General features: G+C 56.2%; 1 non-coding gene across 1 annotated transcript; it reads left to right on the top strand.

Moving 5' to 3' along the window:
- Positions 1-23,719: 23,719 nt before the first annotated feature.
- LOC148345697 (18S ribosomal RNA) lies at positions 23,720-25,706 on the top strand. The gene has a single exon (XR_015848520.1). It is a non-coding gene; the product is annotated as an 18S ribosomal RNA (ribosomal RNA).
- The last annotated feature ends 337 nt before the right edge of the window (positions 25,707-26,043 follow it).

Below are 26,043 nucleotides of genomic sequence, written 5' to 3'. Positions count from 1 at the left end.
AATACGCGCGCATATCCCCAAACACCGGTCCGATAATACGCGCGCATATCCCCAAACACCGGCCCGATAATACGCGCACAATTCCCCAAACACCGGCGCGGATTTCAGCCACTATTGGCGGGCACAAGTCCCCCAACACTAGCCCGGGATTCAGCCACTAGTGGCGGGCACGATTCCCCAAACACCGGTCCGATAATACGCGCGCATATCCCCAAACACCGGCCCGATAATATGCGCACAATTCCCCAAACACCGGCCCGGATTTCAGCCACTATTGGCGGGCACAAGTCCCCCAACACTAGCCCGGGATTCAGCCACTAGTGGCGGGCACGATTCCCCAAACACCGGTCCGATAATACGCGCGCATATCCCCAAACACCGGCCCGATAATACGCGCGCATATCCCCAAACACCGGCCCGATAATATGCGCACAATTCCCCAAACACCGGCCCGGATTTCAGCCACTAGTGGCGGGCACAAGTCCCCCAACACTAGCCCGGGATTCAGCCACTAGTGGCGGGCACGATTCCCCAAACACCGGTCCGATAATACGCGCGCATATCCCCAAACACCGGCCCGATAATACGCGCGCATATCCCCAAACACCGGCCCGATAATATGCGCACAATTCCCCAAACACCGGCCCGGATTTCAGCCACTAGTGGCGGGCACAAGTCCCCCAACACTAGCCCGGGATTCAGCCACTAGTGGCGGGCACGATTCCCCAAACACCGGTCCGATAATACGCGCGCATATCCCCAAACACCGGCCCGATAATATGCGCACAATTCCCCAAACACCGGCCCGGATTTCAGCCACTATTGGCGGGCACAAGTCCCCCAACACTAGCCCGGGATTCAGCCACTAGTGGCGGGCACGATTCCCCAAACACCGGTCCGATAATACGCGCGCATATCCCCAAACACCGGCCCGATAATACGCGCACAATTCCCCAAACACCGGCGCGGATTTCAGCCACTATTGGCGGGCACAAGTCCCCCAACACTAGCCCGGGATTCAGCCACTAGTGGCGGGCACGATTCCCCAAACACCGGTCCGATAATACGCGCGCATATCCCCAAACACCGGCCCGATAATACGCGCACAATTCCCCAAACACCGGCGCGGATTTCAGCCACTATTGGCGGGCACAAGTCCCCCAACACTAGCCCGGGATTCAGCCACTAGTGGCGGGCACGATTCCCCAAACACCGGTCCGATAATACGCGCGCATATCCCCAAACACCGGTCCGATAATACGCGCGCATATCCCCAAACACCGGCCCGATAATACGCGCGCATATCCCCAAACACCGGCCCGATAATATGCGCACAATTCCCCAAACACCGGCCCGGATTTCAGCCACTAGTGGCGGGCACAAGTCCCCCAACACTAGCCCGGGATTCAGCCACTAGTGGCGGGCACGATTCCCCAAACACCGGTCCGATAATACGCGCGCATATCCCCAAACACCGGCCCGATAATACGCGCGCATATCCCCAAACACCGGCCCGATAATATGCGCACAATTCCCCAAACACCGGCCCGGATTTCAGCCACTAGTGGCGGGCACAAGTCCCCCAACACTAGCCCGGGATTCAGCCACTAGTGGCGGGCACGATTCCCCAAACACCGGTCCGATAATACGCGCGCATATCCCCAAACACCGGCCCGATAATATGCGCACAATTCCCCAAACACCGGCCCGGATTTCAGCCACTATTGGCGGGCACAAGTCCCCCAACACTAGCCCGGGATTCAGCCACTAGTGGCGGGCACGATTCCCCAAACACCGGTCCGATAATACGCGCGCATATCCCCAAACACCGGCCCGATAATACGCGCGCAATTCCCCAAACACCGGCCCGATAATACGCGCACAATTCCCCAAACACCGGCGCGGATTTCAGCCACTATTGGCGGGCACAAGTCCCCCAACACTAGCCCGGGATTCAGCCACTAGTGGCGGGCACGATTCCCCAAACACCGGTCCGATAATACGCGCGCATATCCCCAAACACCGGCCCGATAATACGCGCACAATTCCCCAAACACCGGCGCGGATTTCAGCCACTATTGGAGGGCACAAGTCCCCCAACACTAGCCCAGTTCTCAGCCACTAGTGGCGGGCACAATTCCCCAAACACCGGTCCGATAATACGCGCGCATATCCCCAAACACCGGCCCGATAATACGCGCACAATTCCCCAAACACCGGTCCGATAATACGCGCGCATATCCCCAAACACCGGCCCGATAATACGCGCGCATATCCCCAAACACCGGCGCGGATTTCAGCCACTATTGGCGGGCACAAGTCCCCCAACACTAGCCCGGGATTCAGCCACTAGTGGCGGGCACGATTCCCCAAACACCGGTCCGATAATACGCGCGCATATCCCCAAACACCGGCCCGATAATACGCGCGCAATTCCCCAAACACCGGTCCGATAATACGCGCGCATATCCCCAAACACCGGCCCGATAATACGCGCGCATATCCCCAAACACCGGCGCGGATTTCAGCCACTATTGGCGGGCACAAGTCCCCCAACACTAGCCCGGGATTCAGCCACTAGTGGCGGGCACGATTCCCCAAACACCGGTCCGATAATACGCGCGCATATCCCCAAACACCGGCCCGATAATACGCGCGCAATTCCCCAAACACCGGCCCGATAATACGCGCACAATTCCCCAAACACCGGCGCGGATTTCAGCCACTATTGGCGGGCACAAGTCCCCCAACACTAGCCCGGGATTCAGCCACTAGTGGCGGGCACGATTCCCCAAACACCGGTCCGATAATACGCGCGCATATCCCCAAACACCGGCCCGATAATACGCGCACAATTCCCCAAACACCGGCGCGGATTTCAGCCACTATTGGAGGGCACAAGTCCCCCAACACTAGCCCAGTTCTCAGCCACTAGTGGCGGGCACAATTCCCCAAACACCGGTCCGATAATACGCGCGCATATCCCCAAACACCGGCCCGATAATACGCGCACAATTCCCCAAACACCGGTCCGATAATACGCGCGCATATCCCCAAACACCGGCCCGATAATACGCGCGCATATCCCCAAACACCGGCGCGGATTTCAGCCACTATTGGCGGGCACAAGTCCCCCAACACTAGCCCGGGATTCAGCCACTAGTGGCGGGCACGATTCCCCAAACACCGGTCCGATAATACGCGCGCATATCCCCAAACACCGGCCCGATAATACGCGCGCAATTCCCCAAACACCGGCCCGATAATACGCGCACAATTCCCCAAACACCGGCGCGGATTTCAGCCACTATTGGCGGGCACAAGTCCCCCAACACTAGCCCGGGATTCAGCCACTAGTGGCGGGCACGATTCCCCAAACACCGGTCCGATAATACGCGCGCATATCCCCAAACACCGGCCCGATAATACGCGCACAATTCCCCAAACACCGGCGCGGATTTCAGCCACTATTGGAGGGCACAAGTCCCCCAACACTAGCCCAGTTCTCAGCCACTAGTGGCGGGCACAATTCCCCAAACACCGGTCCGATAATACGCGCGCATATCCCCAAACACCGGCCCGATAATACGCGCACAATTCCCCAAACACCGGTCCGATAATACGCGCGCATATCCCCAAACACCGGCCCGATAATACGCGCGCATATCCCCAAACACCGGCGCGGATTTCAGCCACTATTGGCGGGCACAAGTCCCCCAACACTAGCCCGGGATTCAGCCACTAGTGGCGGGCACGATTCCCCAAACACCGGTCCGATAATACGCGCGCATATCCCCAAACACCGGCCCGATAATACGCGCGCAATTCCCCAAACACCGGTCCGATAATACGCGCGCATATCCCCAAACACCGGCCCGATAATACGCGCGCATATCCCCAAACACCGGCGCGGATTTCAGCCACTATTGGCGGGCACAAGTCCCCCAACACTAGCCCGGGATTCAGCCACTAGTGGCGGGCACGATTCCCCAAACACCGGTCCGATAATACGCGCGCATATCCCCAAACACCGGCCCGATAATACGCGCGCAATTCCCCAAACACCGGCCCGATAATACGCGCACAATTCCCCAAACACCGGCGCGGATTTCAGCCACTATTGGCGGGCACAAGTCCCCCAACACTAGCCCGGGATTCAGCCACTAGTGGCGGGCACGATTCCCCAAACACCGGTCCGATAATACGCGCGCATATCCCCAAACACCGGCCCGATAATACGCGCACAATTCCCCAAACACCGGCGCGGATTTCAGCCACTATTGGAGGGCACAAGTCCCCCAACACTAGCCCAGTTCTCAGCCACTAGTGGCGGGCACAATTCCCCAAACACCGGTCCGATAATACGCGCGCATATCCCCAAACACCGGCCCGATAATACGCGCACAATTCCCCAAACACCGGTCCGATAATACGCGCGCATATCCCCAAACACCGGCCCGATAATACGCGCGCATATCCCCAAACACCGGCGCGGATTTCAGCCACTATTGGCGGGCACAAGTCCCCCAACACTAGCCCGGGATTCAGCCACTAGTGGCGGGCACGATTCCCCAAACACCGGTCCGATAATACGCGCGCATATCCCCAAACACCGGCCCGATAATACGCGCGCAATTCCCCAAACACCGGCCCGATAATACGCGCACAATTCCCCAAACACCGGCGCGGATTTCAGCCACTATTGGCGGGCACAAGTCCCCCAACACTAGCCCGGGATTCAGCCACTAGTGGCGGGCACGATTCCCCAAACACCGGTCCGATAATACGCGCGCATATCCCCAAACACCGGCCCGATAATACGCGCACAATTCCCCAAACACCGGCGCGGATTTCAGCCACTATTGGAGGGCACAAGTCCCCCAACACTAGCCCAGTTCTCAGCCACTAGTGGCGGGCACAATTCCCCAAACACCGGTCCGATAATACGCGCGCATATCCCCAAACACCGGCCCGATAATACGCGCACAATTCCCCAAACACCGGTCCGATAATACGCGCGCATATCCCCAAACACCGGCCCGATAATACGCGCGCATATCCCCAAACACCGGCGCGGATTTCAGCCACTATTGGCGGGCACAAGTCCCCCAACACTAGCCCGGGATTCAGCCACTAGTGGCGGGCACGATTCCCCAAACACCGGTCCGATAATACGCGCGCATATCCCCAAACACCGGCCCGATAATACGCGCACAATTCCCCAAACACCGGCGCGGATTTCAGCCACTATTGGCGGGCACAAGTCCCCCAACACTAGCCCGGGATTCAGCCACTAGTGGCGGGCACGATTCCCCAAACACCGGTCCGATAATACGCGCGCATATCCCCAAACACCGGCCCGATAATACGCGCACAATTCCCCAAACACCGGCCCGGATTTCAGCCACTAGTGGCGGGCACAAGTCCCCAAACACTAGCCAAGTTCTCAGCCACTAGTGGCGGGCACAATTCCCCAAACACCGGTCCGATAATACGCGCGCATATCCCCAAACACCGGCCCGATAATACGCGCACAATTCCCCAAACACCGGCGCGGATTTCAGCCACTATTGGCGGGCACAAGTCCCCCAACACTAGCCCGGGATTCAGCCACTAGTGGCGGGCACGATTCCCCAAACACCGGTCCGATAATACGCGCGCATATCCCCAAACACCGGCCCGATAATACGCGCACAATTCCCCAAACACCGGCCCGGATTTCAGCCACTAGTGGCGGGCACAAGTCCCCAAACACTAGCCAAGTTCTCAGCCACTAGTGGCGGGCACAATTCCCCAAACACCGGTCCGATAATACGCGCGCATATCCCCAAACACCGGCCCGATAATACGCGCACAATTCCCCAAACACCGGCGCGGATTTCAGCCACTATTGGCGGGCACAAGTCCCCCAACACTAGCCCGGGATTCAGCCACTAGTGGCGGGCACGATTCCCCAAACACCGGTCCGATAATACGCGCGCATATCCCCAAACACCGGCCCGATAATACGCGCACAATTCCCCAAACACCGGCCCGGATTTCAGCCACTAGTGGCGGGCACAAGTCCCCAAACACTAGCCAAGTTCTCAGCCACTAGTGGCGGGCACAATTCCCCAAACACCGGTCCGATAATACGCGCGCATATCCCCAAACACCGGCCCGATAATACGCGCACAATTCCCCAAACACCGGCGCGGATTTCAGCCACTATTGGCGGGCACAAGTCCCCCAACACTAGCCCGGGATTCAGCCACTAGTGGCGGGCACGATTCCCCAAACACCGGTCCGATAATACGCGCGCATATCCCCAAACACCGGCCCGATAATACGCGCACAATTCCCCAAACACCGGCCCGGATTTCAGCCACTAGTGGCGGGCACAAGTCCCCCAACACTAGCCAAGTTCTCAGCCACTAGTGGCGGGCACAATTCCCCAAACACCGGTCCGATAATACGCGCGCATATCCCCAAACACCGGCCCGATAATACGCGCACAATTCCCCAAACACCGGCGCGGATTTCAGCCACTATTGGCGGGCACAAGTCCCCCAACACTAGCCCGGGATTCAGCCACTAGTGGCGGGCACGATTCCCCAAACACCGGTCCGATAATACGCGCGCATATCCCCAAACACCGGCCCGATAATACGCGCACAATTCCCCAAACACCGGCCCGGATTTCAGCCACTAGTGGCGGGCACAAGTCCCCAAACACTAGCCAAGTTCTCAGCCACTAGTGGCGGGCACAATTCCCCAAACACCGGTCCGATAATACGCGCGCATATCCCCAAACACCGGCCCGATAATACGCGCACAATTCCCCAAACACCGGCGCGGATTTCAGCCACTATTGGCGGGCACAAGTCCCCCAACACTAGCCCGGGATTCAGCCACTAGTGGCGGGCACGATTCCCCAAACACCGGTCCGATAATACGCGCGCATATCCCCAAACACCGGCCCGATAATACGCGCACAATTCCCCAAACACCGGCCCGGATTTCAGCCACTAGTGGCGGGCACAAGTCCCCAAACACTAGCCAAGTTCTCAGCCACTAGTGGCGGGCACAATTCCCCAAACACCGGTCCGATAATACGCGCGCATATCCCCAAACACCGGCCCGATAATACGCGCACAATTCCCCAAACACCGGCGCGGATTTCAGCCACTATTGGCGGGCACAAGTCCCCCAACACTAGCCCGGGATTCAGCCACTAGTGGCGGGCACGATTCCCCAAACACCGGTCCGATAATACGCGCGCATATCCCCAAACACCGGCCCGATAATACGCGCACAATTCCCCAAACACCGGCCCGGATTTCAGCCACTAGTGGCGGGCACAAGTCCCCCAACACTAGCCAAGTTCTCAGCCACTAGTGGCGGGCACAATTCCCCAAACACCGGTCCGATAATACGCGCGCATATCCCCAAACACCGGCCCGATAATACGCGCACAATTCCCCAAACACCGGCGCGGATTTCAGCCACTATTGGCGGGCACAAGTCCCCCAACACTAGCCCGGGATTCAGCCACTAGTGGCGGGCACGATTCCCCAAACACCGGTCCGATAATACGCGCGCATATCCCCAAACACCGGCCCGATAATACGCGCACAATTCCCCAAACACCGGCCCGGATTTCAGCCACTAGTGGCGGGCACAAGTCCCCAAACACTAGCCAAGTTCTCAGCCACTAGTGGCGGGCACAATTCCCCAAACACCGGTCCGATAATACGCGCGCATATCCCCAAACACCGGCCCGATAATACGCGCACAATTCCCCAAACACCGGCGCGGATTTCAGCCACTATTGGCGGGCACAAGTCCCCCAACACTAGCCCGGGATTCAGCCACTAGTGGCGGGCACAATTCCCCAAACACCGGTCCGATAATACGCGCGCATATCCCCAAACACCGGCCCGATAATACGCGCACAATTCCCCAAACACCGGCGCGGATTTCAGCCACTAGTGGCGGGCACAAGTCCCCAAACACTAGCCCGGGATTCAGCCACTAGTGGCGGGCACAATTCCCCAAACACCGGTCCGATAATACGCGCGCATATCCCCAAACACCGGCCCGATAATACGCGCACAATTCCCCAAACACCGGCGCGGATTTCAGCCACTATTGGCGGGCACAAGTCCCCCAACACTAGCCCGGGATTCAGCCACTAGTGGCGGGCACAATTCCCCAAACACCGGTCCGATAATACGCGCGCATATCCCCAAACACCGGCCCGATAATACGCGCACAATTCCCCAAACACCGGCCCGGATTTCAGCCACTAGTGGCGGGCACAAGTCCCCAAACACTAGCCAAGTTCTCAGCCACTAGTGGCGGGCACAATTCCCCAAACACCGGTCCGATAATACGCGCGCATATCCCCAAACACCGGCCCGATAATACGCGCACAATTCCCCAAACACCGGCGCGGATTTCAGCCACTATTGGCGGGCACAAGTCCCCCAACACTAGCCCGGGATTCAGCCACTAGTGGCGGGCACGATTCCCCAAACACCGGTCCGATAATACGCGCGCATATCCCCAAACACCGGCCCGATAATACGCGCACAATTCCCCAAACACCGGCGCGGATTTCAGCCACTATTGGCGGGCACAAGTCCCCCAACACTAGCCCGGGATTCAGCCACTAGTGGCGGGCACGATTCCCCAAACACCGGTCCGATAATACGCGCGCATATCCCCAAACACCGGCCCGATAATATGCGCACAATTCCCCAAACACCGGCCCGGATTTCAGCCACTAGTGGCGGGCACAAGTCCCCCAACACTAGCCCGGGATTCAGCCACTAGTGGCGGGCACGATTCCCCAAACACCGGTCCGATAATACGCGCGCATATCCCCAAACACCGGCCCGATAATATGCGCACAATTCCCCAAACACCGGCCCGGATTTCAGCCACTATTGGCGGGCACAAGTCCCCCAACACTAGCCCGGGATTCAGCCACTAGTGGCGGGCACGATTCCCCAAACACCGGTCCGATAATACGCGCGCATATCCCCAAACACCGGCCCGATAATACGCGCACAATTCCCCAAACACCGGCGCGGATTTCAGCCACTATTGGCGGGCACAAGTCCCCCAACACTAGCCCGGGATTCAGCCACTAGTGGCGGGCACGATTCCCCAAACACCGGTCCGATAATACGCGCGCATATCCCCAAACACCGGCCCGATAATACGCGCACAATTCCCCAAACACCGGCGCGGATTTCAGCCACTATTGGCGGGCACAAGTCCCCCAACACTAGCCCGGGATTCAGCCACTAGTGGCGGGCACGATTCCCCAAACACCGGTCCGATAATACGCGCGCATATCCCCAAACACCGGTCCGATAATACGCGCGCATATCCCCAAACACCGGCCCGATAATACGCGCGCATATCCCCAAACACCGGCCCGATAATATGCGCACAATTCCCCAAACACCGGCCCGGATTTCAGCCACTAGTGGCGGGCACAAGTCCCCCAACACTAGCCCGGGATTCAGCCACTAGTGGCGGGCACGATTCCCCAAACACCGGTCCGATAATACGCGCGCATATCCCCAAACACCGGCCCGATAATACGCGCGCATATCCCCAAACACCGGCCCGATAATATGCGCACAATTCCCCAAACACCGGCCCGGATTTCAGCCACTAGTGGCGGGCACAAGTCCCCCAACACTAGCCCGGGATTCAGCCACTAGTGGCGGGCACGATTCCCCAAACACCGGTCCGATAATACGCGCGCATATCCCCAAACACCGGCCCGATAATATGCGCACAATTCCCCAAACACCGGCCCGGATTTCAGCCACTATTGGCGGGCACAAGTCCCCCAACACTAGCCCGGGATTCAGCCACTAGTGGCGGGCACGATTCCCCAAACACCGGTCCGATAATACGCGCGCATATCCCCAAACACCGGCCCGATAATACGCGCGCAATTCCCCAAACACCGGCCCGATAATACGCGCACAATTCCCCAAACACCGGCGCGGATTTCAGCCACTATTGGCGGGCACAAGTCCCCCAACACTAGCCCGGGATTCAGCCACTAGTGGCGGGCACGATTCCCCAAACACCGGTCCGATAATACGCGCGCATATCCCCAAACACCGGCCCGATAATACGCGCACAATTCCCCAAACACCGGCGCGGATTTCAGCCACTATTGGAGGGCACAAGTCCCCCAACACTAGCCCAGTTCTCAGCCACTAGTGGCGGGCACAATTCCCCAAACACCGGTCCGATAATACGCGCGCATATCCCCAAACACCGGCCCGATAATACGCGCACAATTCCCCAAACACCGGTCCGATAATACGCGCGCATATCCCCAAACACCGGCCCGATAATACGCGCGCATATCCCCAAACACCGGCGCGGATTTCAGCCACTATTGGCGGGCACAAGTCCCCCAACACTAGCCCGGGATTCAGCCACTAGTGGCGGGCACGATTCCCCAAACACCGGTCCGATAATACGCGCGCATATCCCCAAACACCGGCCCGATAATACGCGCGCAATTCCCCAAACACCGGTCCGATAATACGCGCGCATATCCCCAAACACCGGCCCGATAATACGCGCGCATATCCCCAAACACCGGCGCGGATTTCAGCCACTATTGGCGGGCACAAGTCCCCCAACACTAGCCCGGGATTCAGCCACTAGTGGCGGGCACGATTCCCCAAACACCGGTCCGATAATACGCGCGCATATCCCCAAACACCGGCCCGATAATACGCGCGCAATTCCCCAAACACCGGCCCGATAATACGCGCACAATTCCCCAAACACCGGCGCGGATTTCAGCCACTATTGGCGGGCACAAGTCCCCCAACACTAGCCCGGGATTCAGCCACTAGTGGCGGGCACGATTCCCCAAACACCGGTCCGATAATACGCGCGCATATCCCCAAACACCGGCCCGATAATACGCGCACAATTCCCCAAACACCGGCGCGGATTTCAGCCACTATTGGAGGGCACAAGTCCCCCAACACTAGCCCAGTTCTCAGCCACTAGTGGCGGGCACAATTCCCCAAACACCGGTCCGATAATACGCGCGCATATCCCCAAACACCGGCCCGATAATACGCGCACAATTCCCCAAACACCGGTCCGATAATACGCGCGCATATCCCCAAACACCGGCCCGATAATACGCGCGCATATCCCCAAACACCGGCGCGGATTTCAGCCACTATTGGCGGGCACAAGTCCCCCAACACTAGCCCGGGATTCAGCCACTAGTGGCGGGCACGATTCCCCAAACACCGGTCCGATAATACGCGCGCATATCCCCAAACACCGGCCCGATAATACGCGCGCAATTCCCCAAACACCGGCCCGATAATACGCGCACAATTCCCCAAACACCGGCGCGGATTTCAGCCACTATTGGCGGGCACAAGTCCCCCAACACTAGCCCGGGATTCAGCCACTAGTGGCGGGCACGATTCCCCAAACACCGGTCCGATAATACGCGCGCATATCCCCAAACACCGGCCCGATAATACGCGCACAATTCCCCAAACACCGGCGCGGATTTCAGCCACTATTGGAGGGCACAAGTCCCCCAACACTAGCCCAGTTCTCAGCCACTAGTGGCGGGCACAATTCCCCAAACACCGGTCCGATAATACGCGCGCATATCCCCAAACACCGGCCCGATAATACGCGCACAATTCCCCAAACACCGGTCCGATAATACGCGCGCATATCCCCAAACACCGGCCCGATAATACGCGCGCATATCCCCAAACACCGGCGCGGATTTCAGCCACTATTGGCGGGCACAAGTCCCCCAACACTAGCCCGGGATTCAGCCACTAGTGGCGGGCACGATTCCCCAAACACCGGTCCGATAATACGCGCGCATATCCCCAAACACCGGCCCGATAATACGCGCGCAATTCCCCAAACACCGGTCCGATAATACGCGCGCATATCCCCAAACACCGGCCCGATAATACGCGCGCATATCCCCAAACACCGGCGCGGATTTCAGCCACTATTGGCGGGCACAAGTCCCCCAACACTAGCCCGGGATTCAGCCACTAGTGGCGGGCACGATTCCCCAAACACCGGTCCGATAATACGCGCGCATATCCCCAAACACCGGCCCGATAATACGCGCGCAATTCCCCAAACACCGGCCCGATAATACGCGCACAATTCCCCAAACACCGGCGCGGATTTCAGCCACTATTGGCGGGCACAAGTCCCCCAACACTAGCCCGGGATTCAGCCACTAGTGGCGGGCACGATTCCCCAAACACCGGTCCGATAATACGCGCGCATATCCCCAAACACCGGCCCGATAATACGCGCACAATTCCCCAAACACCGGCGCGGATTTCAGCCACTATTGGAGGGCACAAGTCCCCCAACACTAGCCCAGTTCTCAGCCACTAGTGGCGGGCACAATTCCCCAAACACCGGTCCGATAATACGCGCGCATATCCCCAAACACCGGCCCGATAATACGCGCACAATTCCCCAAACACCGGTCCGATAATACGCGCGCATATCCCCAAACACCGGCCCGATAATACGCGCGCATATCCCCAAACACCGGCGCGGATTTCAGCCACTATTGGCGGGCACAAGTCCCCCAACACTAGCCCGGGATTCAGCCACTAGTGGCGGGCACGATTCCCCAAACACCGGTCCGATAATACGCGCGCATATCCCCAAACACCGGCCCGATAATACGCGCGCAATTCCCCAAACACCGGCCCGATAATACGCGCACAATTCCCCAAACACCGGCGCGGATTTCAGCCACTATTGGCGGGCACAAGTCCCCCAACACTAGCCCGGGATTCAGCCACTAGTGGCGGGCACGATTCCCCAAACACCGGTCCGATAATACGCGCGCATATCCCCAAACACCGGCCCGATAATACGCGCACAATTCCCCAAACACCGGCGCGGATTTCAGCCACTATTGGAGGGCACAAGTCCCCCAACACTAGCCCAGTTCTCAGCCACTAGTGGCGGGCACAATTCCCCAAACACCGGTCCGATAATACGCGCGCATATCCCCAAACACCGGCCCGATAATACGCGCACAATTCCCCAAACACCGGTCCGATAATACGCGCGCATATCCCCAAACACCGGCCCGATAATACGCGCGCATATCCCCAAACACCGGCGCGGATTTCAGCCACTATTGGCGGGCACAAGTCCCCCAACACTAGCCCGGGATTCAGCCACTAGTGGCGGGCACGATTCCCCAAACACCGGTCCGATAATACGCGCGCATATCCCCAAACACCGGCCCGATAATACGCGCACAATTCCCCAAACACCGGCGCGGATTTCAGCCACTATTGGCGGGCACAAGTCCCCCAACACTAGCCCGGGATTCAGCCACTAGTGGCGGGCACGATTCCCCAAACACCGGTCCGATAATACGCGCGCATATCCCCAAACACCGGCCCGATAATACGCGCACAATTCCCCAAACACCGGCCCGGATTTCAGCCACTAGTGGCGGGCACAAGTCCCCAAACACTAGCCAAGTTCTCAGCCACTAGTGGCGGGCACAATTCCCCAAACACCGGTCCGATAATACGCGCGCATATCCCCAAACACCGGCCCGATAATACGCGCACAATTCCCCAAACACCGGCGCGGATTTCAGCCACTATTGGCGGGCACAAGTCCCCCAACACTAGCCCGGGATTCAGCCACTAGTGGCGGGCACGATTCCCCAAACACCGGTCCGATAATACGCGCGCATATCCCCAAACACCGGCCCGATAATACGCGCACAATTCCCCAAACACCGGCCCGGATTTCAGCCACTAGTGGCGGGCACAAGTCCCCAAACACTAGCCAAGTTCTCAGCCACTAGTGGCGGGCACAATTCCCCAAACACCGGTCCGATAATACGCGCGCATATCCCCAAACACCGGCCCGATAATACGCGCACAATTCCCCAAACACCGGCGCGGATTTCAGCCACTATTGGCGGGCACAAGTCCCCCAACACTAGCCCGGGATTCAGCCACTAGTGGCGGGCACGATTCCCCAAACACCGGTCCGATAATACGCGCGCATATCCCCAAACACCGGCCCGATAATACGCGCACAATTCCCCAAACACCGGCCCGGATTTCAGCCACTAGTGGCGGGCACAAGTCCCCAAACACTAGCCAAGTTCTCAGCCACTAGTGGCGGGCACAATTCCCCAAACACCGGTCCGATAATACGCGCGCATATCCCCAAACACCGGCCCGATAATACGCGCACAATTCCCCAAACACCGGCGCGGATTTCAGCCACTATTGGCGGGCACAAGTCCCCCAACACTAGCCCGGGATTCAGCCACTAGTGGCGGGCACGATTCCCCAAACACCGGTCCGATAATACGCGCGCATATCCCCAAACACCGGCCCGATAATACGCGCACAATTCCCCAAACACCGGCCCGGATTTCAGCCACTAGTGGCGGGCACAAGTCCCCCAACACTAGCCAAGTTCTCAGCCACTAGTGGCGGGCACAATTCCCCAAACACCGGTCCGATAATACGCGCGCATATCCCCAAACACCGGCCCGATAATACGCGCACAATTCCCCAAACACCGGCGCGGATTTCAGCCACTATTGGCGGGCACAAGTCCCCCAACACTAGCCCGGGATTCAGCCACTAGTGGCGGGCACGATTCCCCAAACACCGGTCCGATAATACGCGCGCATATCCCCAAACACCGGCCCGATAATACGCGCACAATTCCCCAAACACCGGCCCGGATTTCAGCCACTAGTGGCGGGCACAAGTCCCCAAACACTAGCCAAGTTCTCAGCCACTAGTGGCGGGCACAATTCCCCAAACACCGGTCCGATAATACGCGCGCATATCCCCAAACACCGGCCCGATAATACGCGCACAATTCCCCAAACACCGGCGCGGATTTCAGCCACTATTGGCGGGCACAAGTCCCCCAACACTAGCCCGGGATTCAGCCACTAGTGGCGGGCACAATTCCCCAAACACCGGTCCGATAATACGCGCGCATATCCCCAAACACCGGCCCGATAATACGCGCACAATTCCCCAAACACCGGCGCGGATTTCAGCCACTAGTGGCGGGCACAAGTCCCCAAACACTAGCCCGGGATTCAGCCACTAGTGGCGGGCACAATTCCCCAAACACCGGTCCGATAATACGCGCGCATATCCCCAAACACCGGCCCGATAATACGCGCACAATTCCCCAAACACCGGCGCGGATTTCAGCCACTATTGGCGGGCACAAGTCCCCCAACACTAGCCCGGGATTCAGCCACTAGTGGCGGGCACAATTCCCCAAACACCGGTCCGATAATACGCGCGCATATCCCCAAACACCGGCCCGATAATACGCGCACAATTCCCCAAACACCGGCCCGGATTTCAGCCACTAGTGGCGGGCACAAGTCCCCAAACACTAGCCAAGTTCTCAGCCACTAGTGGCGGGCACAATTCCCCAAACACCGGTCCGATAATACGCGCGCATATCCCCAAACACCGGCCCGATAATACGCGCACAATTCCCCAAACACCGGCGCGGATTTCAGCCACTATTGGCGGGCACAAGTCCCCCAACACTAGCCCGGGATTCAGCCACTAGTGGCGGGCACAATTCCCCAAACACCGGTCCGATAATACGCGCGCATATCCCCAAACACCGGCCCGATAATATGCGCACAATTCCCCAAACACCGGCCCGGATTTCAGCCACTAGTGGCGGGCACAAGTCCCCAAACACTAGCCAAGTTCTCAGCCACTAGTGGCGGGCACAATTCCCCAAACACCGGCCCGATAATACGCGCGCAAATCCCCAAACACCGGCCCGATAATACGCGCACAATTCCCCAAACACCGGCCCGATAATACGCGCGCAATTCCCCAAACACCGGCCCGATAATACGCGCGCAATTCCCCAAACACCGGCCCGATAATACGCGCACATTTCCCCAAACACCGGCGCGGATTTCAGCCACTATTGGCGGGCACAAGTCCCCCAACACTAGCCCGGGATTCAGCCACTATTGGCGGGCACAAGTCCCCCAACACTAGCCCGGGATTCAGCCACTAGTGGCGGGCACGATTCCCCAAACACCGGCCCGGCGCTGAGTATATGGCCTCCGAAAGGCCCATACATTCAGACGGGTCCATGTATTTTCAACGACAGCAGCAGTACCGCCAAAATCCATGCAGCGGCGCTGGATTTATGGCCTCCGAAAGGCCCATTCATTCAGACGGGTCCATGTATTTTCAGCGACAGCCGCAGTACCGCCAAAATCCATGCAGAGGCGCTGAGTTTATGGCCTCCGAAAGGCCCATTCATTCAGACGGGTCCATGTATTTTCAGCGACAGCAGCAGTACCGCCAAAATCCATGCAGCGGCGCTGTATTTATGGCCTCCGAAAGGCCCATTCATTACCAACGGGGCTGCAGTAGCATCCCGCGGCCACGCAGGGGCAGATATTGTGAGGGAATTACATGGTAGTGGACGGAGCGCCCATGCATTTCCAATGGGAGTGCAGTACCTCAAAAATCCGCTCCAAGCCACCGAACTTGAGGGCCCGACGTTCCCTCAACACTAGCCCAGTGCAATCGACATTTCGTTCTGTGTACATTGTTACACAGAATGACAATACAAGGGAATTATTATTATTATTATTATTATTATGTATTCAGCCACTAGTGGCGGGCACAATACCCCAAACACTGGCCCGGCGCTGGCTGAGTTTATGGCCTCTGAAAGGCCCATACATTCAGACGGGTCCATGTATTTTCAGTTTTCCGTAGCAGGTGTGATTGTTTGTTTAATTAGGTAGTTTGTGTTGGTGACGGTGTTCCTAACTGTGGTGGCTTGTTTGTAGAATGTGGGGCCCTGCGTTTGTGTTATGTTGATTTCTGGTAATTTACTTTTTACTAAGTAGTCTTTCAGGTTTTTGTTTCTTTTAAAGGCTGAGATGATTTTGTAATCTTGGATTATGCTTGTGTTCTGTAGTGTCTGATTTATATTTTGTCCATTCATTCAGACGGGTCCATGTATTTTCAGCGACAGCCGCAGTACCGCCAAAATCCATGCAGCGGCGCTGGATTTATGGCCTCCGAAAGGCCCATTCATTCAGACGGGTCCATGTATTTTCAGCGACAGCCGCAGTACCGCCAAAATCCATGCAGAGGCGCTGAGTTTATGGCCTCCGAAAGGCCCATTCATTCAGACGGGTCCATGTATTTTCAGCGACAGCAGCAGTACCGCCAAAATCCATGCAGCGGCGCTGTATTTATGGCCTCCGAAAGGCCCATTCATTACCAACGGGGCTGCAGTAGCATCCTGCGGCCACGCAGGGGCAGATATTGTGAGGGAATTACATGGTAGTGGACGGAGCGCCCATGCATTTCCAATGGGAGTGCAGTACCTCAAAAATCCGCTCCAAGCCACCGAACTTGAGGGCCCGACGTTCCCTCAACACTAGCCCAGTGCAATCGACATTTCGTTCTGTGTACATTGTTACACAGAATGACAATACAAGGGAATTATTATTATTATTATTATTATTATGTATTCAGCCACTAGTGGCGGGCACAATACCCCAAACACTGGCCCGGCGCTGGCTGAGTTTATGGCCTCTGAAAGGCCCATACATTCAGACGGGTCCATGTATTTTCAGTTTTCCGTAGCAGGTGTGATTGTTTGTTTAATTAGGTAGTTTGTGTTGGTGACGGTGTTCCTAACTGTGGTGGCTTGTTTGTAGAATGTGGGGCCCTGCGTTTGTGTTATGTTGATTTCTGGTAATTTACTTTTTACTAAGTAGTCTTTCAGGTTTTTGTTTCTTTTAAAGGCTGAGATGATTTTGTAATCTTGGATTATGCTTGTGTTCTGTAGTGTCTGATTTATATTTTGTCCATTCATTCAGACAGGTCCATGTATTTTCAGCGACAGCCGCAGTACCGCCAAAATCCATGCAGCGGCGCTGGATTTATGGCCTCCGAAAGGCCCATTCATTCAGACGGGTCCATGTATTTTCAGCGACAGCCGCAGTACCGCCAAAATCCATGCAGAGGCGCTGAGTTTATGGCCTCCGAAAGGCCCATTCATTCAGACGGGTCCATGTATTTTCAGCGACAGCAGCAGTACCGCCAAAATCCATGCAGCGGCGCTGTATTTATGGCCTCCGAAAGGCCCATTCATTCCCAACGGGGCAGCAGTAGCATCGCGCGGCCACGCGGGGGCAGATATTGTGAGGGAATTACATTGTAGTGGACGGAGCGCCCATGCATTTCCAATGGGAGTGCAGTACCTCAAAAATCCGCTCCAAGCCACCGAACTTGAGGGCCCGACGTTCCCTCAACACTAGCCCAGTGCAATCGACATTTCGTTCTGTGTACATTGTTACACAGAATGACAATACAAGGGAATTATTATTATTATTATTATTATTATGTATTCAGCCACTAGTGGCGGGCACAATACCCCAAACACTGGCCCGGCGCTGGCTGAGTTTATGGCCTCCGAAAGGCCCATACATTCAGACGGGTCCATGTATTTTCAGTTTTCCGTAGCAGGTGTGATTGTTTGTTTAATTAGGTAGTTTGTGTTGGTGACGGTGTTCCTAACTGTGGTGGCTTGTTTGTAGAATGTGGGGCCCTGCGTTTGTGTTATGTTGATATCTGGTAATTTACTTTTTACTAAGTAGTCTTTCAGGTTTTTGTTTCTTTTAAAGGCTGAGATGATTTTGTAATCTTGGATTATGCTTGTGTTCTGTAGTGTCTGATTTATATTTTGTCCATTCATTCAGACGGGTCCATGTATTTTCAGCGACAGCCGCAGTACCGCCAAAATCCATGCAGCGGCGCTGGGTTTATGGAATCCGAAAGGCCCATTCATTCAGACGGGTCCATGTATTTTCAACGACAGCCGCAGTACCGCCAAAATCCATGCAGCGGCGCTGTATTTATGGCCTCCGAAAGGCCCATTCATTCCCAACGGGGCAGCAGTAGCATCGCGCGGCCACGCGGGGGCAGATATTGTGAGGGAATTACATTGTAGTGGACGGAGCGCCCATGCATTTCCAATGGGAGTGCAGTACCTCAAAAATCCGCTCCAAGCCACCGAACTTGAGGGCCCGACGTTCCCTCAACACTAGCCCAGTGCAATCGACATTTCGTTCTGTGTACATTGTTACACAGAATGACAATACAAGGGAATTATTATTATTATTATTATTATTATGTATTCAGCCACTAGTGGCGGGCACAATACCCCAAACACTGGCCCGGCGCTGGCTGAGTTTATGGCCTCCGAAAGGCCCATACATTCAGACGGGTCCATGTATTTTCAGTTTTCCGTAGCAGGTGTGATTGTTTGTTTAATTAGGTAGTTTGTGTTGGTGACGGTGTTCCTAACTGTGGTGGCTTGTTTGTAGAATGTGGGGCCCTGCGTTTGTGTTATGTTGATTTCTGGTAATTTACTTTTTACTAAGTAGTCTTTCAGGTGTTTGTTTCTTTTAAAGGCTGAGATGATTTTGTAATCTTGGATTATGCTTGTGTTCTGTAGTGTCTGATTTATATTTTGTCCATTCATTCAGACGGGTCCATGTATTTTCAGCGACAGCCGCAGTACCGCCAAAATCCATGCAGCGGCGCTGAGTTTATGGCCTCCGAAAGGCCCATTCATTCAGACGGGTCCATGTATTTTCAGCGACAGCCGCAGTACCGCCAAAATCCATGCAGCGGCGCTGGGTTTATGGAATCCGAAAGGCCCATTCATTCAGACGGGTCCATGTATTTTCAACGACAGCCGCAGTACCGCCAAAATCCATGCAGCGGCGCTGTATTTATGGCCTCCGAAAGGCCCATTCATTCCCAACGGGGCAGCAGTAGCATCGCGCGGCCACGCGGGGGCAGATATTGTGAGGGAATTACATTGTAGTGGACGGAGCGCCCATGCATTTCCAATGGGAGTGCAGTACCTCAAAAATCCGCTCCAAGCCACCGAACTTGAGGGCCCGACGTTCCCTCAACACTAGCCCAGTGCAATCGACATTTCGTTCTGTGTACATTGTTACACAGAATGACAATACAAGGGAATTATTATTATTATTATTATTATTATGTATTCAGCCACTAGTGGCGGGCACAATACCCCAAACACTGGCCCGGCGCTGGCTGAGTTTATGGCCTCCGAAAGGCCCATACATTCAGACGGGTCCATGTATTTTCAGTTTTCCGTAGCAGGTGTGATTGTTTGTTTAATTAGGTAGTTTGTGTTGGTGACGGTGTTCCTAACTGTGGTGGCTTGTTTGTAGAATGTGGGGCCCTGCGTTTGTGTTATGTTGATTTCTGGTAATTTACTTTTTACTAAGTAGTCTTTCAGGTTTTTGTTTCTTTTAAAGGCTGAGATGATTTTGTAATCTTGGATTATGCTTGTGTTCTGTAGTGTCTGATTTATATTTTGTCCATTCATTCAGACGGGTCCATGTATTTTCAGCGACAGCCGCAGTACCGCCAAAATCCATGCAGCGGCGCTGAGTTTATGGCCTCCGAAAGGCCCATTCATTCAGACGGGTCCATGTATTTTCAGCGACAGCCGCAGTACCGCCAAAATCCATGCAGCGGCGCTGGGTTTATGGAATCCGAAAGGCCCATTCATTCAGACGGGTCCATGTATTTTCAACGACAGCCGCAGTACCGCCAAAATCCATGCAGCGGCGCTGTATTTATGGCCTCCGAAAGGCCCATTCATTCCCAACGGGGCAGCAGTAGCATCGCGCGGCCACGCGGGGGCAGATATTGTGAGGGAATTACATTGTAGTGGACGGAGCGCCCATGCATTTCCAATGGGAGTGCAGTACCTCAAAAATCCGCTCCAAGCCACCGAACTTGAGGGCCCGACGTTCCCTCAACACTAGCCCAGTGCAATCGACATTTCGTTCTGTGTACATTGTTACACAGAATGACAATACAAGGGAATTATTATTATTATTATTATTATTATGTATTCAGCCACTAGTGGCGGGCACAATACCCCAAACACTGGCCCGGCGCTGGCTGAGTTTATGGCCTCCGAAAGGCCCATACATTCAGACGGGTCCATGTATTTTCAGTTTTCCGTAGCAGGTGTGATTGTTTGTTTAATTAGGTAGTTTGTGTTGGTGACGGTGTTCCTAACTGTGGTGGCTTGTTTGTAGAATGTGGGGCCCTGCGTTTGTGTTATGTTGATTTCTGGTAATTTACTTTTTACTAAGTAGTCTTTCAGGTTTTTGTTTCTTTTAAAGGCTGAGATGATTTTGTAATCTTGGATTATGCTTGTGTTCTGTAGTGTCTGATTTATATTTTGTCCATTCATTCAGACGGGTCCATGTATTTTCAGCGACAGCCGCAGTACCGCCAAAATCCATGCAGCGGCGCTGGATTTATGGCCTCCGAAAGGCCCATTCATTCAGACGGGTCCATGTATTTTCAGCGACAGCCGCAGTACCGCCAAAATCCATGCAGAGGCGCTGAGTTTATGGCCTCCGAAAGGCCCATTCATTCAGACGGGTCCATGTATTTTCAGCGACAGCAGCAGTACCGCCAAAATCCATGCAGCGGCGCTGTATTTATGGCCTCCGAAAGGCCCATTCATTACCAACGGGGCTGCAGTAGCATCCCGCGGCCACGCAGGGGCAGATATTGTGAGGGAATTACATGGTAGTGGACGGAGCGCCCATGCATTTCCAATGGGAGTGCAGTACCTCAAAAATCCGCTCCAAGCCACCGAACTTGAGGGCCCGACGTTCCCTCAACACTAGCCCAGTGCAATCGACATTTCGTTCTGTGTACATTGTTACACAGAATGACAATACAAGGGAATTATTATTATTATTATTATTATTATGTATTCAGCCACTAGTGGCGGGCACAATACCCCAAACACTGGCCCGGCGCTGGCTGAGTTTATGGCCTCCGAAAGGCCCATACATTCAGACGGGTCCATGTATTTTCAGTTTTCCGTAGCAGGTGTGATTGTTTGTTTAATTAGGTAGTTTGTGTTGGTGACGGTGTTCCTAACTGTGGTGGCTTGTTTGTAGAATGTGGGGCCCTGCGTTTGTGTTATGTTGATTTCTGGTAATTTACTTTTTACTAAGTAGTCTTTCAGGTTTTTGTTTCTTTTAAAGGCTGAGATGATTTTGTAATCTTGGATTATGCTTGTGTTCTGTAGTGTCTGATTTATATTTTGTCCATTCATTCAGACGGGTCCATGTATTTTCAGCGACAGCCGCAGTACCGCCAAAATCCATGCAGCGGCGCTGGATTTATGGCCTCCGAAAGGCCCATTCATTCAGACGGGTCCATGTATTTTCAGCGACAGCCGCAGTACCGCCAAAATCCATGCAGAGGCGCTGAGTTTATGGCCTCCGAAAGGCCCATTCATTCAGACGGGTCCATGTATTTTCAGCGACAGCAGCAGTACCGCCAAAATCCATGCAGCGGCGCTGTATTTATGGCCTCCGAAAGGCCCATTCATTACCAACGGGGCTGCAGTAGCATCCCGCGGCCACGCAGGGGCAGATATTGTGAGGGAATTACATGGTAGTGGACGGAGCGCCCATGCATTTCCAATGCATTTCCAATGGGAGTGCAGTACCTCAAAAATCCGCTAGATGGCCCCGATCTTGAGGGCCCGGCGTTCCCTCAAGTGCCGATTTTATACCCCCTTCTCCAGCCGACAGCCAGAATTATATTAGGGACTCGCAATTTTGAGAGGTGAGCACCAGGGCTAATCAGCGGCCACCCGTGACCATTGAGTCCGACAGAGCAGAGGCTAGGGGCGGCCTCGCATCTCGCAATTACCGAGGGAAGATGCCGGTTCTCGAAAAATTTCTAAGTTTTTCAAATTTTAAAGTATTGAAGTATTTAGGGCGCTTCCCGCGGCCCTGGCTTTTGCATGTACCCCTCTAAGCTCCGGTTCTCGAAAAATGTCTAAGTTTTTCAAACTTTAAAGTATTGAAGCCGGACTTCCGCGGAGGCTGACAGGGGGCCTCCATCGAAGCACCCTTCACCCCCGGGTGAGCCGGCGTCGGCCCACGGGCCTGCCGGTTCCCCAACTGAGCGATTGGCACACGAGACCCGCCTCGGAGGGCCCACGTCGGCCGGCGCAAGCCGGTGTTCGGGCGTGCGGCTCCTCCGGCTTTGCGGGTCAAGCTCCAGCGCCGAGGATACTAGGCAAACGTTGGGCCCCCCCGAGCCGAGTGGATACCCGCCTCAGAAAGAGCTGGGGCGGTACGTACGGACGGCCTCACTAAGAGGGAACGGAAGCTACTAAAGCACACGTATAACTGTCCGATGTGCGAACGAAAGTGAGGCCGGACGAATCCGATACGAGTTACGAGTGAGGCGGGATCCACGGCTGGCACTCGCGGGGCCCTCTTGCGAAACCATGCCTCGGCGTGAACCTTTTGGCGGCAGAACCAAGACGAACCGAGGTCGAGCTTCCGTCTCGAGCCACACCCAGACGTCCGACCGTCGCGGAGCCCGACGCCACGCGTGCTAGGGCTCCGCGCGAAACATCGTTTCACGACACCCGCTCGTCAGCCCGTCCGAACGTATACGAGTGTCGCGCGGCCCCCCGGGCCCGGCTGTAGCCACAGCCTCGTCCCGGACCAGGGCCGCACCGCCACCAGCAGCGCCCCCCCGGCGGCAGACGCACTCTGGTTGATCCTGCCAGTAGCATATGCTTGTTTTCAAGATTAAGCCATGCATGTCTAAGTACGAATGGCCAGTACAGTGAAACTGCGAACGGCTCATTAAATCAGTTATGGTTCCTTTGATCGCTCCACCGTTACTTGGATAACTGTGGCAAATCCAGAGCTAATACATGCAAACGAGCGCCGACTCGCGGGCGGGGCTCCGGCCTCGCCCCGGGGACGCGTGCATTTATCAGACACAAAAACCCACGCGGTGTCCGGCGGGCGGGGGCTCAGCCGTCGCGCGCGTCCCCCGCGTCCGGCCTCCGCCTCTCCGGGCGGGGGCGTAAGCGGCGCGGGCGGCTCCGCGCGCGCCGGTCCTCGTTCCGCCGGCCCGGCCCCCCCTTTGTGTTGACTCAGGATAACCTCGTGCCGATCGCTCGCCCACCCGAGGCGGCGACGACTCATTCGAATGTCTGCCCTATCAACTTTCGATGGTAGACTCTGCGCCTACCATGGTGACCACGGGTAACGGGGAATCAGGGTTCGATTCCGGAGAGGGAGCATGAGAAACGGCTACCACATCCAAGGAAGGCAGCAGGCGCGCAAATTACCCACTCCCGACACGGGGAGGTAGTGACGAAAAATAACAATACGGGACTCGTTCGAGTCTCCGTAATTGGAATGAGCCGAACACAAACCCATCGGCCAGCATCCATTGGAGGGCAAGTCTGGTGCCAGCAGCCGCGGTAATTCCAGCTCCAATAGCGTATTTTAAAGTTGCTGCAGTTAAAAAGCTCCTAGTTGGACCCCGGGACGCGAGCTGACGGTCCGCCGCGAGGCGTGCATCCGTCTGTCCCAGCCCCTGCCTCTCGGCAAAAGCCCCCGTGATGCCCTTCGCTGGGTGTCACTCGCGGGGCCCGAAGCGTTTACTTTGAGGAAATTAGAGTGTTCAAAGCAGGCCACACGGCCGCCCCTGCATATCGCAGCTGGGAATAATGGAATAGGACTCCGGTTCTATTTTGTGGGTTGTCATGAACTGGGGCCATGATTAAGAGGGACGGCCGGGGGCATTCGTACTGCGCCGCTAGAGGTGAAATTCTTGGACCGGCGCAAGACGGACGAGAGCGAAAGCATTTGCCAAGAATGTTTTCATTAATCAAGAACGAAAGTCGGAGGTTCGAAGACGATCAGATACCGTCCTAGTTCCGACCATAAACGATGCCGACTCGCGATCCGGCGGCGTTATTCCCATGACCCGCCGAGCAGCACCCGGGAAACCGACCAAGTGTCTGGGTTCCGGGGGGAGTATTGTTGCAAAGCTGAAACTTAAAGGAATTGACGGAAGGGCACCACCAGGAGTGGAGCATGCGGCTTAATTTGACTCAACACGGGAAACCTCACCCGGCCCGGACACGGAAAGGATTGACAGATTGAAGGCTCTTTCTCGATACCGTGGGTGGTGGTGCATGGCCGTTCGTAGTTGGTGGAGCGATTTGTCTGGTTAATTCCGATAACGAACGAGACTCAAACATACTAAATAGTACCGCGGCCCCCCGCGCGGTCGGCGGCAGAAAACTTCTTAGAGGGACAAGTGGCTCTCAGCCACACGAGAATGAGCAATAACAGGTCTGTGATGCCCTTAGATGTCCGGGGCTGCACGCGCGCCACACTGAGCGTATAAGCGCGTCGTCTATCCCCGCGCCGGCAGGCGCGGGTAATCCTATGAACCCCGCTCGTGACAGGGCCTGGGGATTGCAATTATTTCCCACCAACGAGGAATTCCCAGTAAGCGCGGGTCATTAGCCTGCGTTGATTAAGTCCCTGCCCTTTGTACACACCGCCCGTCGCTACTACCGATCGGATGGCTTAGTGAGGTCCTCGGATAGTCCCCGCCGGGGCCGGCCCCGGCTCCGGCGGTGTGCCAGAAGACGGTCGAACTTGACTATCTAGAGGAAGTAAAAGTCGTAACAAGGTTTCTGTAGGTGAACCTGCAGAAGGATCATTAACGTACGAGCGGCAGCAGATCCGCCTCGGTACACCCCCGACGAGCCAGACGCCGAGGGCGGCGGGTCGTCGCAGGCGGAGGAAGAGGGTAGACCGGGACGGGACGGGACGGGGGGCGCGGCGCGGGTCACTCCCGGGCCGCGCGTCGGAGCGAGTTCGGCGGGCGCCACGCGGCGCGGCGCGAGGCGAGAAAAGGCGGCGGGCGATGTCGCGCTACCTCCGTGCGAGCGGGGTAGCGCGCTCGTCCGACGACCCCAGTAGCGCGGCGCGGCGCGACGACAGGCGACCGCCAGCGACGGGCGAAAGGCGGCGGCCGTGCGCGGGACCCCCGTAACCGG

The sequence above is a fragment of the Urocampus carinirostris genome, unplaced genomic scaffold, assembly GCF_059441175.1.
Source record: "Urocampus carinirostris isolate Australia breed hairy pipefish unplaced genomic scaffold, RoL_Ucar_1.0 HiC_scaffold_33, whole genome shotgun sequence".
In the NCBI taxonomy this organism is placed as follows: Eukaryota; Metazoa; Chordata; class Actinopteri; order Syngnathiformes; family Syngnathidae; genus Urocampus; species Urocampus carinirostris.
Note: the sequence above shows the minus strand (reverse complement) of the source record. Positions and strands in the feature narration are given on the sequence as shown.